General features: G+C 45.1%; 2 long non-coding RNA genes across 2 annotated transcripts in view; one reads left to right on the top strand and one right to left on the bottom strand.

Moving 5' to 3' along the window:
- Window positions 1-10801, top strand: part of LOC117348376 — a 43429-nt gene extending 32628 nt beyond the window's left edge. The window contains exon 2 of the long non-coding RNA XR_004536975.1: window positions 10607-10801. This is a non-coding gene — a long non-coding RNA (uncharacterized LOC117348376). The remainder of the gene's footprint in view (window positions 1-10606) is intronic.
- Window positions 1-12564, bottom strand: part of LOC117348374 — an 873172-nt gene that overhangs the window by 382543 nt on the left and 478065 nt on the right. The window lies entirely within an intron of this gene.

Here is a 12564-nt window from a genome sequence, read left to right as displayed (position 1 = left end):
GCTAAAATGGCTATTGGAATCGCAGCTAGGTTGGTGCTTTAGATCGCCTAATACCAAAGTAGGCATGGCCAAAGCCTGAAGTGGTGTTAGGTGATCTATAACCGTGAATCACATCAAGATACACATTTTAGCTGCCTATCTTTTCCTAGACTGCAGCAGCCGATTGAGCAGGGATTCCACAAAGCCGCGATTCTTAGCTGCCAGTAACAGAATTGTGGCTTTTGGGAGTCCCTGCCACTCAGCTGATTTTGGGTGGGGGTGGGGGCGATAACCTTAAGGGGTGGGGTGGTTCCAGCAGGAGGGATTGGGCATCCCTTCTGCTGGGGATGCCTAACAGAATAGTGCACAGCCAAATTTTAATGAGTTCCAATTAACTTCAATAATTGGTTTTAGCACTCAATTATTGAAATTTAATGACTATTCAATTAGCTTGTGCATGTTTGTTGGGCATGTGCACAGATTTGGGTACCATATATACTGTAGAATTTGGAGCTATGATATAGCACTTTTTCTTTGTGGTTACAGCTTGGACCTGGAGTTCATCTTGGAGAAGAGATGGCTCACGGGTGATTTGATGGAGGTCTATAAAATACTGAGTGGAGTGGAAAGGGTAGATTTGAATCGCTTGTTCACTCTTTCCAAAAATATTAGGACTAGGGGGCATTCGATGAAACTGCTAAGTAGTAAATTTAAAACAAACTGGAGAAAATATTTCTTCACATGACTTGTAATTAAACTTTGGAACTCATTGCCGGAGAATGTAGTGAAATCAGATTAACCAGGTTTTAAAAAGGCTTGGATAATTTCCTAAACGATAAATCTATAAGCCATTATTGAAATGGCTTGGGGAAATCCACTGCTTATTCCTAGAATAAGCAGCATTAAATCGGTTTTACTACCTGGGATCTAGCTAGGAACTTCTGGACCTGGAATGGCCACTGTTGGAAACAGATACTGGGCTTGATAGACCTTCGATCTGTCCCAGTATGGCAATTCTTATATTCTTACATACAGTATTTTAGACAAGTACTTATTTTGTATTGGGCAATGAAGTGTTAAGTGACTTTCCCAGAGTCAGAAGGAGCTGCAATGGGAATTGAATTCACAACCTCAGGGTGCTGAGGCAGCTGCTGTAACCACTAGGCCACTCTCCCACTCCATCTTGCTGATTATGTGTTAGACTCTGTGTGAATGATCATTAAAAAAAAAAATGCTCATTATGAATCCGTTTTGTGATGCTGTAAAAACCTTTTATTAGAATTTTGAGAAATCTAATGACTATTTGTCAAAACAATTTTGAAAGATTTTTTTCCCCCCTTAATTATAGCTGAATAGATAGTTTCAGTAGCTAGTCATCATAAAAGCTTCTTTATTAAGCAAATTGGTTTGCTGTACAACAGCAAGGTGAACAACTCTTAGAATTATGAGGTGATTTTAAATGTGCCTAAATTGTGATTTTTAGAAGCTTTTTATATCCTTACATCCTCCAAAACTGTACCTAGTACCTCATGTGAGACCATAAAAACAACCTGTACAGAGGCATTATCACCTCCTCTTTTGAATACTACCATGTTGGTCACCTTGAAAATATCCTCTATAACAAATGATTTAATTAGGCACTGTGTAAAAAAATCTTTCTACAATTTGTTTTACAGTATGCTGGTTGTTAATTACATAGCATGTCCTTTTATTTGAAAGGTTAAATCATTGTATCTTATTTAACTATTTTGCCCCACTCATGATTTTCTAAGCTTCTATCCTGTCCCTTTTCAGTAGTCTCTTTTCCAAGCTGAAGAGCGCTAACCTATTGCTTTTTACATGAGATAGCAGTTCCATCCCTTTTATTATTTTTATCACATTTCTTTGAATCTTTTCTACTTCTATTTTATATCATTCTTATAACCCATATTTCTGGCTGCCCCCAAAGTCTTCTCCCGCATGCAATACCTGTAGGGTTGTTTCCTTATTTGCACCTGAAGGTTAGGCCTCTCTGACATCATCAAGCCTGAACCATTGTTTGCAAGAAGAGAAAGAAGAACACATCTTTGCTGTTTCTGCCTGATGCATTCTGGGTATGTACCAGAATTGTATTTTAGTCAAGGACATCCAGCTATGCCTCCATGGTTAGCCTGTGTGAATCTTGGGGGAGGAATTGCTCATATACTTCTTATCTAACGAAGTTGGTTCTGTCTCGCAGCCTGTACGAGACTCTATACAGAAAGGCTAGTCATCTAAGTTATGTTTCTGGATTGGTCTGGAGAGGTCATCTAACAAGATCCAAGTGAAATGTGCTAATTAATTTTAGTCTGTGCCAGGATGTGAGTGAACTCGCATCTTATCATAGGTTACTCTGCATTTTCTATAATAATTAAGACCTGAAAAGTTACCTCTTGTGACTCTCTGCCTGAGACAGAGTGAAATCGGACTTTTATGCCTCTGGATTCCATCACATAAAGGAAAACATGGCTGCCAACCTAAGTTACAGCTTCTCCAGTTGCTGATGGACTGTTCCTAAACAGAAGAATTTCTATAGCTGCTAAGCTGAGGGAAGACGTCTTCCATTTCACCTGATTTTGGTGCTACGGCCTAATTGGATGGTGAGAATATGGAATTATATGTCTTTTCAGCTGGGTTAGAGAGGGAATCCTATTGTCTATAGGATCAGGATTTGTGAAGCTACTCTTGGTGATAAACTGTAATAGTTTGCTGCTAATCAAGAATTATTATTATAAGGAATTATTTATCTAACAAGTGTGTTGTAATAATTATGTACTGAGTTTCATATATGTAATCGAATATTTTGTGAACAATAATTAGTTATTATTGCTGGCTTATGAATTATATTTTTCTATTTTCATAATAAAAGTATTTCTCATTAGCCTAGGTCTGGTGTCGTGTAAGTAGGCAAAGATAGCTGAACCTGGATGAGATGTTATGGTCTTCCCTAGAAAACTAACAGGCACGTATTTGTTTATGTAACTGATTAGTACACCATAAATCTTACTACATAACCCAACCTCTCATTCTCTCTCTTCACTTCCCCGGCTATCACTTTATCTTCTCTCCACATCCTAATGGCAAGCCTTCAGCTTGCAGCCCCTCCCCCATGGCATATTCACCATTTTTACTCTGCCCCCAAACCCCATCATTGCACACTCATCCGTTTTTGTCTGCCTCCACCCCCTGTGACATTTGCCCCTTTACTCTGCTCCCAATCTCCCCATGGCACATTCACATTCACCCAGTGGCGTACTAAGGGGGGGCGGGAGGGGTGGACCGCCCCGGGTGCCAGCCATGAGGGGGTGTTCCTGACCTTGCCGTTCATTCCCCCCCACCACCCCCGAAGGACCGCTCGCCCCACTGACCTTCCTGCACCACCTGTGAAGCAGCCCGCAGCAGGATCGCGACTTCAGCGATACCTGAGCTGCTTGGGCGCTGCTTCCTGCGCCGCGGTCCCGCCCCTCCTCTGACATCAGAGGAGGGGCGGGAACGCGGCGCAGGAAGCAGCGCCTAAGCAGCGCAGAGATCGCTGACGTCAGGATCCTGCTGCGGCTGCTTCATAGGTGGTGCAGGAAGGTCAGTGGGGCGAGCGGTCCTTCGGGGGTGGTGGTGGGGAGACTGAACGGCAAGGCCGGGAGCATAGGTAGTGCTGCTTCATAGTGGTGCGGGGAGGCCAGGGGGCGAGCGGTCCTTCGGGGTGGGGCGGGCGGGCAGGCAGGCAGGCTTTCAAGGAGGAGGGGGTGATAGACAGGCAGGAAGGCCTTCAAGGGGGGACAGGCCTTCAAGGGGGGGGGACAGGCAGGCCTTCAAGGGGGGGGACAGGCCTTTGGGGGTGTGTGCAGACCTTCAAGGGGGAGGGACAGGCCTTCAAGGAGGGGCAGGCAGGCCTTCCAGGGGGGGGGACAGGTCTACAAGGGGGTGGGACAGGCCTACAAGAGGGTGGGACAGGCCTTCAAGGGTGGGACAGGCCTTCAAGGGGGGGAACAGGCCTTCGGGGGGGGTGCAGGCCTTCGGGGGGGGGGGGTGCAGGCCTTCAAGGGGGTGCAGGCCTTCAAGGGGGGGACAGGCCTACAAGGGGGTGGGACAGGCCTTCAAGGGGGGTGCAGGCCTTCGGGGGGGTGCAGGCCTTCAAGGGGTGCAGGCCTTCAAGGGGGGACAGGCCTTCAGGGGGGTGCAGGCCTTCGGGGGGGTGCAGGCCTTCGGGGGGGTGCAGACCTTCGGGGGGGGTGCAGACCTTCAAGGGGGGGGACAGGCCTTCAAGGGAGGGACAGGAAGGCAGGCCTACAAGGGGGGAAGACAGGCCTTCGGGGGGGGGGTGCAGGCCTTCGGGGGGGGTGCAGACCTTCAAGGGGGGACAGGCCTTCAAGGGGGGGACAGGCAGGCAGGCCTTCAAGGGGGGGACAGGCCTACAAGGGGGGGGGACAGGCCTTCAAGGAGGTGGGACAGGCCTTCAAGGGGGGACAGGCAGACCTTTAAGGGGGGACAGACCTTTGGGGGGAACCCTGGTTTAGAAGTACATGGAGGGAAGGGGGTGTTCAAAGAGACGTGCATATGCCAAACTTTGGGGGGGAGGAAGAAATAATGGGTCTGAAAATAGAGGAGAGGGAGAGAGATGATGGACCATGGGATTTAGGGAGGGAAGGAACAGAAAGGGAGAGAAATTGGACACAAGGGATGGTGTGGAGGAGGGATAGAGATACTGGATAGGAGGGTAATTGGGAAAAGAAAGGGAGAGATTGTGGACTCGGGTGGTGGGGAAGGAGGGAGAGATGCTGGATGAAAGGGTAGTTAAGAAAAGGTGGATCTGTGGAGGGAGATGAAAAAAAGGAAAGATACCAGACTTCCTGGGGAGGGAAGGGAAATGGAAAGGGAGGACAGAGTTGGCAGATGGATGGTTAGCATGCAGAAAGAAGAAAGAAGGAGACCCCAAGTTATCAGAAGAAAACCAGAGCCTTGGACCAACAAGATTTGAAATATAACCAGACAACAAAAGGTAGAAAAATTAATTTTATTTTCTGTTTTGTGATTATAATATGTCAGATTTGAAATGTGTATCCTGCCAGAGCTGGTGTTGGACTGCAAACGTGAGCTAGGATTTAACAGAGAGAGGAAAAGTCCTTTTTGTTTCTTTATTTTATTTACACCACAGCGCCAGTGTGATTAGGAGAAGCCAAAGGGGGTGAAAAAGCTATAAAACCCTAGGAGTTTTGAAAAAAATCACCTAACTGGGCAGGAAAATCGAATTGATAAACCAATTCAATAGGCTGAATCGAATCAAAATTTTTTTTCCTGAATCTGGCAGCATTAGTTTGCGCTACTGTCTTAGACTTTAGGACCTGGGATTGGGGAGAGATGGCATCCTCAGTACTTTATAATGCAAGTGAAACGAGGATTTGGTCAGACTTTTGAAGGGTCTGCAGAAAAAAAATATTGTATAGGCCGGGGACATGAGACAGCAGGAAATGGGAACTTTTCTTCCTTCTATTTTTGTGAATGGAAAGGCTGAGGATGTCAGAGAGTTCAGTTAAAATATGTGCTTTATAAGAAAATATAATAATGTGTTTTATAAAGTTTATAGCATAGCTGGCCTACCCAGTGAGGTGTTCCTAGTGGTGGTGGTGGCAGCGTGTCAATGTGTTGAGAGGAAGAGGTGGTCATACCAGGGTACAAACTATACAGGAGAGACAGGGCACATAAAAAGGGTGGAGGAATAGCGCTGTACATAAAAGACTCCATACCCACAACCAGGATGGAAACAACAGTACGGGCGGATGGCTTGGAATCACTATGGGTTAAGCTACAGGGAGGAACTGGGGCAGACATTAAATTGGGACTGTACTACCGCCCACCTGGACAACCTGAAGAAATCGACCAGGACCTGGAGGCAGAACTAAGGCAGGTATGCAGAAGCGGAAATGTGGTGGTGATGGGTGACTTCAACTATCCTGGGATAGACTGGAGTATTGGGCACTCAAACTGCGCAAGAGAGACCAATTTCCTAGAGGTCACGAGGGACTGTTTCATGGAGCAACTGGTCACGGAACCAACACGGGGTGACGTCACTCTTGACCTAATCTTCAACGGACTAGGGGGGCCAGCAAAGGAGGTGACAGTATTAGCCCCGCTAGGTAACAGTGATCACAACACGATCCAGTGCAGGCTAGAAATTGGATCATCAAAGGGGAAAAGAACCACAACGACGGCACTCAACTTCAAAAAAGGAAATTATGATGCCATGAGGGAAATAGTGGGAAAGAAACTCAAAGGCAACATAGGGAAGATGGAATCCGTAGAAAAAGCCTGGACCTTACTCAAGGGAACTGTGCACGAAGCGCAAAACCTGTGCATCCCCAAGTTCAGGAAAGGATGCAAAAAAAATAGAACAAAAAACCCAGTGTGGATAACAAATGCAGTGAAGAAGGCGATAAGCGACAAGAAAGCATCGTTCAGAAAATGGAAAAAAGACCAAACAGAGGAGAACCAAAAAGTGCACAAAGAACACCAGAAGGAGTGTCACCGAGTGGTTAGAAAAGCAAAAAGAGAATACGAAGAGAGACTGGCAGAGGAAGCAACAAACTTCAAGTTGTTATTCAGATACATCAAGGGGAAGCAACCGGCAAGAGAAGAAGTGGGACCATTGGATGATGGAGATAGAAAGGGAGTAGTAAAAGAAGAGAAAGAGATAGCTGAAAGGTTAAATGAGTTCTTCACGTCAGTCTTCACGGTGGAGAATACAACCAACATTCCGGAACCCGAGGAGATCGCAATAGGAGACCAAGATGATAAACTGGTCAATTTAGAGGTAAGCCAAGAAGATGTACTCAGGCAGATAGACAGACTAAAGAGCGACAAATCACCAGGTCCGGACGGCATTCACCCAAGGGTACTCAAGGAACTAAAAAAACGAAATAGCAGAGCCACTTCGACAGATATACAGCCTATCCTTAAAAACTGGAGAGATCCCGGAGGATTGGAAAATAGCAAATGTTACGCCCATCTTCAAGAAGGGCTCAAGGGGCGACCCAGGAAACTACAGGCCAGTGAGCCTGACCTCAGTCCCAGGAAAGATGATGGAGGCACTAATTAAAGACAGCATCTGTGAACACACCGAAAAAAATGGGCAGCTAAAACCGAGTCAACATGGCTTCTGCAAGGGCAGGTCATGCCTCACCAACTTATTGTACTTCTTTGAGGGGGTGAACAACCAGGTGGATAAAGGGGAATCTATAGACATCATTTACCTTGACTTCCAAAAAGCCTTCGACAAGGTACCACACGAGAGACTGCTTAAGAAGATATGGAACCACGGGGTGCAAGGGGAGGTCCACCGATGGATCAGAAACTGGCTGGCAAACAGGAAGCAGAGGGTTGGAGTAAAGGGCCATTACTCAGGCTGGAAAGGGGTCACGAGCGGAGTTCCACAGGGGTCGGTGCTAGGACCGCTCCTGTTCAATATTTACATAAACGACCTAGAGGCGGGAACCAAGTGTGAGGTCATTAAATTTGCAGATGACTCAGGGCTCAAACCAGGGAAAATTTGGAGGGCTCAAACCAGGGAAGACTGCGAAGATCTCCAAAAGGATCTAATGCAGCTGGAAAAGTGGGCCGAAAAATGGCAAATGAGCTTCAACTTAGGGAAATGCAAGGTCATGCACGTGATGAAAAAGAACCCGATGTTCACATACAGAATGGGGGGAACACCGCTAGGGGTCAGTAACCTGGAGAGAGACCTGGGAGTGATGGTAGACGCAACACTGAAGGCATCGGCGCAGTGCGCCACAGCCTCAAAGAAAGCAAACAGAATGTTGGGTATCATTAAGAAGGGTATTACGACCAGGACGAAGGAAGTCATCATGCCGCTGTATCGTGCAATGGTGCGGCCGCATCTGGAGTACTGTGTCCTGTACTGGTCGCCGTACCTCAAGAAGGACATGGCAGTACTTGAGGGAGTACAGAGAAGAGCAACTAAACTGATAAAGGGAATGGAAAATCTGCCATATACCGACAGATTGAAGCAGTTGGGACTTTTCTCACTAGAAAAGCGGAGACTTAGAGGAGACATGATAGAAACCTTCAAGATCCTGGAGGGCATAGAAAAAGTAGACAGGGACAGATTTTTCAAATTAAGGGGCACCACAAGTACAAGGGGGCACTCGGAGAAATTGAAAGGGGACAGGTTTAGAACAAACGCTAGGAAGTTCTTTTTCACTCAGAGGGTGGTGGATACATGGAACGCGCTTCCAGAGGCTGTTGTAGACAACAAAACATTAAATGGTTTCAAAGAAGGTTTGGATAGATTCCTAGAAGAAAAAGGGATTGAAGGGTATAGATAGGTATAGACCACTACTCAGGCGATGGGCCTGATGGGCCGCTGCGGGAGTGGACCGCTGGGCAGAATGGACCTATGGTCTGACTCAGCGGAGGCAACTTCTTATGTTCTTATGTTCTGCTGAGCAAACTCCGGGCCCATTTCCACCCCCCAGTTAGTCCACTCCACTCAACTGGATCACACACTGAGTGGGTCTTTGGGTGTTGTTTTGGGATCTCTTCCAGTGGTTTATCAGTATCTCCTTCTGGTCCAAGGAAGGAAACTTTGTTATCCTTAGCATTGACCTACAGAATATGTTTGAAACAGCGCTGCTTGTGTGGCATTAGGCTATGTAGTGATCGAAAGAAAAAAAAAGACCTTTGCACATTTTTGCACTATATGGTGGGTGTATGAGGAGATTCACATTTCCTGCACAGCTAAGTCCATGTGAAGTTACCTTGTGCTGTATTTGACATCTAGCAAGGTCTCTGTTTGAAAGGAAAGATCTAAACTTAAAAATGAAGTGGCCAGAAGTTATGGTAAAAGCAGATAGTGTAGCTGGTTTTAAGAAAGATTTGGACAAATTCCTGGAGGAAAAGTCCATAATCTGTTATTAAGACATGGGGGAAGTGTCTGCTTGCCCTGGATCGGTAGCATGGAATGTTGCTACTCTTTGGGTTTTGACCAGGTATTAGTGTCCTGGATTGGCTACCATGAGAATGGGCTACTGGGCATGATGGACCATTGGTCTGACCCAGTTAGACTATTCTTATGTTATGTTCTCATCTGTAGGGGCCTTTGTTTTCACTTCTTATTTTAATGTATTTTTTTTCTGGGAACTTATCAGTATTTTTTATAATGGGAACAAAAATGGAAGAGAATTAATGTGTGTGGGATGAGGGGGTAACTAATTTCTTCAGCTAAATAATTCAATCCACCTCAACCAGACATAGGAGAACTCACGCACCATTCACACACCCTCCAACCAAAAACGTCAAAAGAAAAAAAACTGTTCGACAACCTCCTAGCCATTCGAGCTGCAACACTCGACCCCCAACTCTACAACCAATTGACATCAACCACAGACTGCAAAACCTTCAAAAAGAAATAAAAACCCTTCTATTCAAAAAACACATAAAACCGAACTAACACAATCAGAACTGTCCCAAGCATCACCTGCAACTACTCCATATGTACTTCTGATGTCATGACAATTCAGACATAATTTATGTTATGTTATGTTTGGAATATAAGAAAATTTTCACTGCCTGTTTCTATTCTGACCATTTATTCCGTTTCATGGTCATTACAAAAAATATTTTTTTACATTGGGGGGGGGTGTCAAAAAATGATGGGCCCCGGGTGCCACATACCCTAGGTACGCCACAGCATTCACCTCTCTGTTCTGCTCCCAATCTCCCATTGCACACTCACCTTTTTTCTGGCCCAGTCTCATTTTCTGTCATGATAGTAGCTCGCCTCACTCTCTCTTCCTCTCCCCTGCTGAGCTCCCACAGCAAGGAGGAAGTGACCCGCTGCACAATAGGTCACTTCCTCCTCCTGTGCCAACTTAGAGCTGACTGTTTATATGAACCATGGAGTCGCAGTTTGCATAAACAGTCGGGTCTAAGCCAGCACAGGAGAGTGACCCTCTTGTTCGGCAGTTCACTTCCTCTTCTTCTTGCCATGAAAACTGAGCGCTAAAGGGGAGAAAAAAAGAGTGAGCAGAGCCACTGTTGCTTATGCCTGCGCTGAACCTGTAGGAGTGAGGAATCCTGCACAAATTCTGCACTGTGCAGTTATTTTCTTCTCCATTCTTTTTGAAATAATCCCTAACATTGTAGTTGCTTTTTTTTGGCAGTTATAGCACACAATAATAGTATGGGAATCCACTTATTTTTCCAGAAAGCCTGGGATAGGCACGTGGGATCTCTTAGAGAGAGAGGAAGAGATAATGGTTACCGCAGATGGGCAGACTGAATGGACCATTTGGCCTTTATCTGCCATCATGTTTCTATTATATACTGTATATTTATTTATATTTAGGGCTACGTTTACAAAGGTACGCTACACGTTTTTAGCGCACGATAACCACATACTAAATATTAGCGCACGCTAACCACGTGCTAAACGCTAATGCGTGCATGTTAGTCTATGGACGCATTAGCAATTAGCGCTCATGCATATATTTAACGCATGCTAAAATGCATAGCGCACCTTAGTAAAGCAGGGGGTAAATGTAAATAAATATATATAATTCTCTATTTTCATAGTTTGTCTCCTTTGTCTTCTTTCTAGGAGTCTTCATTATCAAGATGCACATGTTGGCATCAATTAATGGGCAGTAACTCTGGCAAGTTTCCTTGCAGCCCACTCCTGCAGTGCAGATCATTAGCTGGCTCCTAACCGTATCGAGTTGGTGCACAATTATTCTAAGTCTTCTCTAGATCTCCTTCTCTGGGGGACTTAAAAATTAAAGAGATTCCAACACTCCATTCTGCTTATTTATACTGGTATTTGAATTTTGGCACCATACCAAAGCTATGATAATGAATTGACACTTTTCATGTGATTTGCATGACATTTATATTCCACTGTATTGTAATGAGCTCAGACAGGAATACTATGGGATGATGGTCAAGCACCGTTTGGTATCACAACAATATACAGAAGAAGAAAGGGGCTCCTAGGCTTTGGGACTGTGGAACTACTATCCTGCTTTTCTTTTACATCTAGCATTCTGGCAGCAGAAATCAAGATGTATTTATTTATTTGGTTTTATAGCTCGTGTTCCCCAAGAGCCCAGAATGGGTTACAGTGATAATTCACAATATTTGGGGGCACATTCTACTGAGGGGGAGAAGCGAAATAGAGGTCCATTCACAATATATTGGAGGCAGAGCATCAAGGTACATTCACAATACACTGGGGAAGAGGAGAGAGGGTTACGGAGGTATATTCACACTAGAATGGGGGCTTTTAGGTTTAAATCATCACAAGTTATAGTGTCATCTTTGGGTGTATTGGAGGCATATAGGGATGTAGCTTCTTTCAGAATGTACAAACATGCCTTTGGATCAGTTGATAGCAGTTGCTGATGGCCATGCAAGAGGCTCTAAGCTCCGCCTCCATTCTATTCACAGCTGGATTCAAACTGTGAAAATGTACAGCTAAGAAATAAACATTTATAGGTCAATATTCAAAGTGATTTAATCTGCCTGAAATGGTTTCTGACTGGTTAAATCACCAGTTGGGGCTAACTGCTAAATGTCAGCGACACTTAACTGGTTAGTGCTAAACTTAAAACCAACCACTCTGAGAACATTCTGGGGGCAGAGTTGACACTTGGCCAGAGACATGCTGATATTCAGCACTTATTTGGGCCTAGATGCACTAAACAAGGTCAATAAGACCTCATGGGTCTGCTGTGGTCTGAGTTTTGGCCGATTCCAAAAGAACGACTGATACTCAAACAATTTGCATGCAAATGATTTGAGTGGAGGTTTGTCGTAATTCCCATCTGATCCCATGGATGAATCACTGTGAGAGCAACTTTCACACATGTGCAGAGCCAGCAGGTGAAGCCCGAACAACTGAGAGGCAAGGGAAGCCACTCAGCTATTTGGGATCTCTTAGGGAGAGGAGGAGATAGTGGATGCTGCGAATGGGTAGGCTGGATAGGCCAATTAGCCTTTATCTGCAATCATATTTCAATGTTTCTATTGACATTTGACTCACACTTTAAGAACAATCAGTTAAATGAGAAGCCAGGCATGAAAAAAATTAACCTTGGAAATATAGCTATATCACCTAAATGGTTCATAAACAGAGATAGTCATAGGCCATGATTTAGAACTGAAATTGCAAATGAGTCAATGGGAGGAGTGTGTGGCGCAGTGGTTGAAGCTACAGCCTCAGCACCCTGGGGTTGTGGGTTCAAATCCAGCGCTGCTCCTTGTGATCCTGGGCAAGTCACTTAATCCTCCATAGCCCCAGGTACGTTAGATAGATTGTGAGCCCACCGGGACAGATAGGGAAAATGCTTGAGTACCTGATTGTTAAACCGCTTAGATAACCTTGATAGGCGGTATATAAAAACCTAATAAACTTGAAACTTGAAGACAAGGGCCTTCAAATCCAGTCCTTAAGGATGCAGTTTTCAGGAATTCTACCATGAATATAGGTACCGTAAGTAAAGTGTGCCGGACAAAAACGTGCCGACAATCCCGTGCAGGACTTATATGCAGCCTTGAAAC

Source organism: Geotrypetes seraphini, chromosome 14, assembly GCF_902459505.1.
Source record: "Geotrypetes seraphini chromosome 14, aGeoSer1.1, whole genome shotgun sequence".
Lineage (NCBI taxonomy): Eukaryota > Metazoa > Chordata > Amphibia > Gymnophiona > Dermophiidae > Geotrypetes > Geotrypetes seraphini.
The sequence above is the reverse complement of the archived record's forward strand: the minus strand, read 5'-3'. Positions and strand labels throughout refer to the sequence as shown.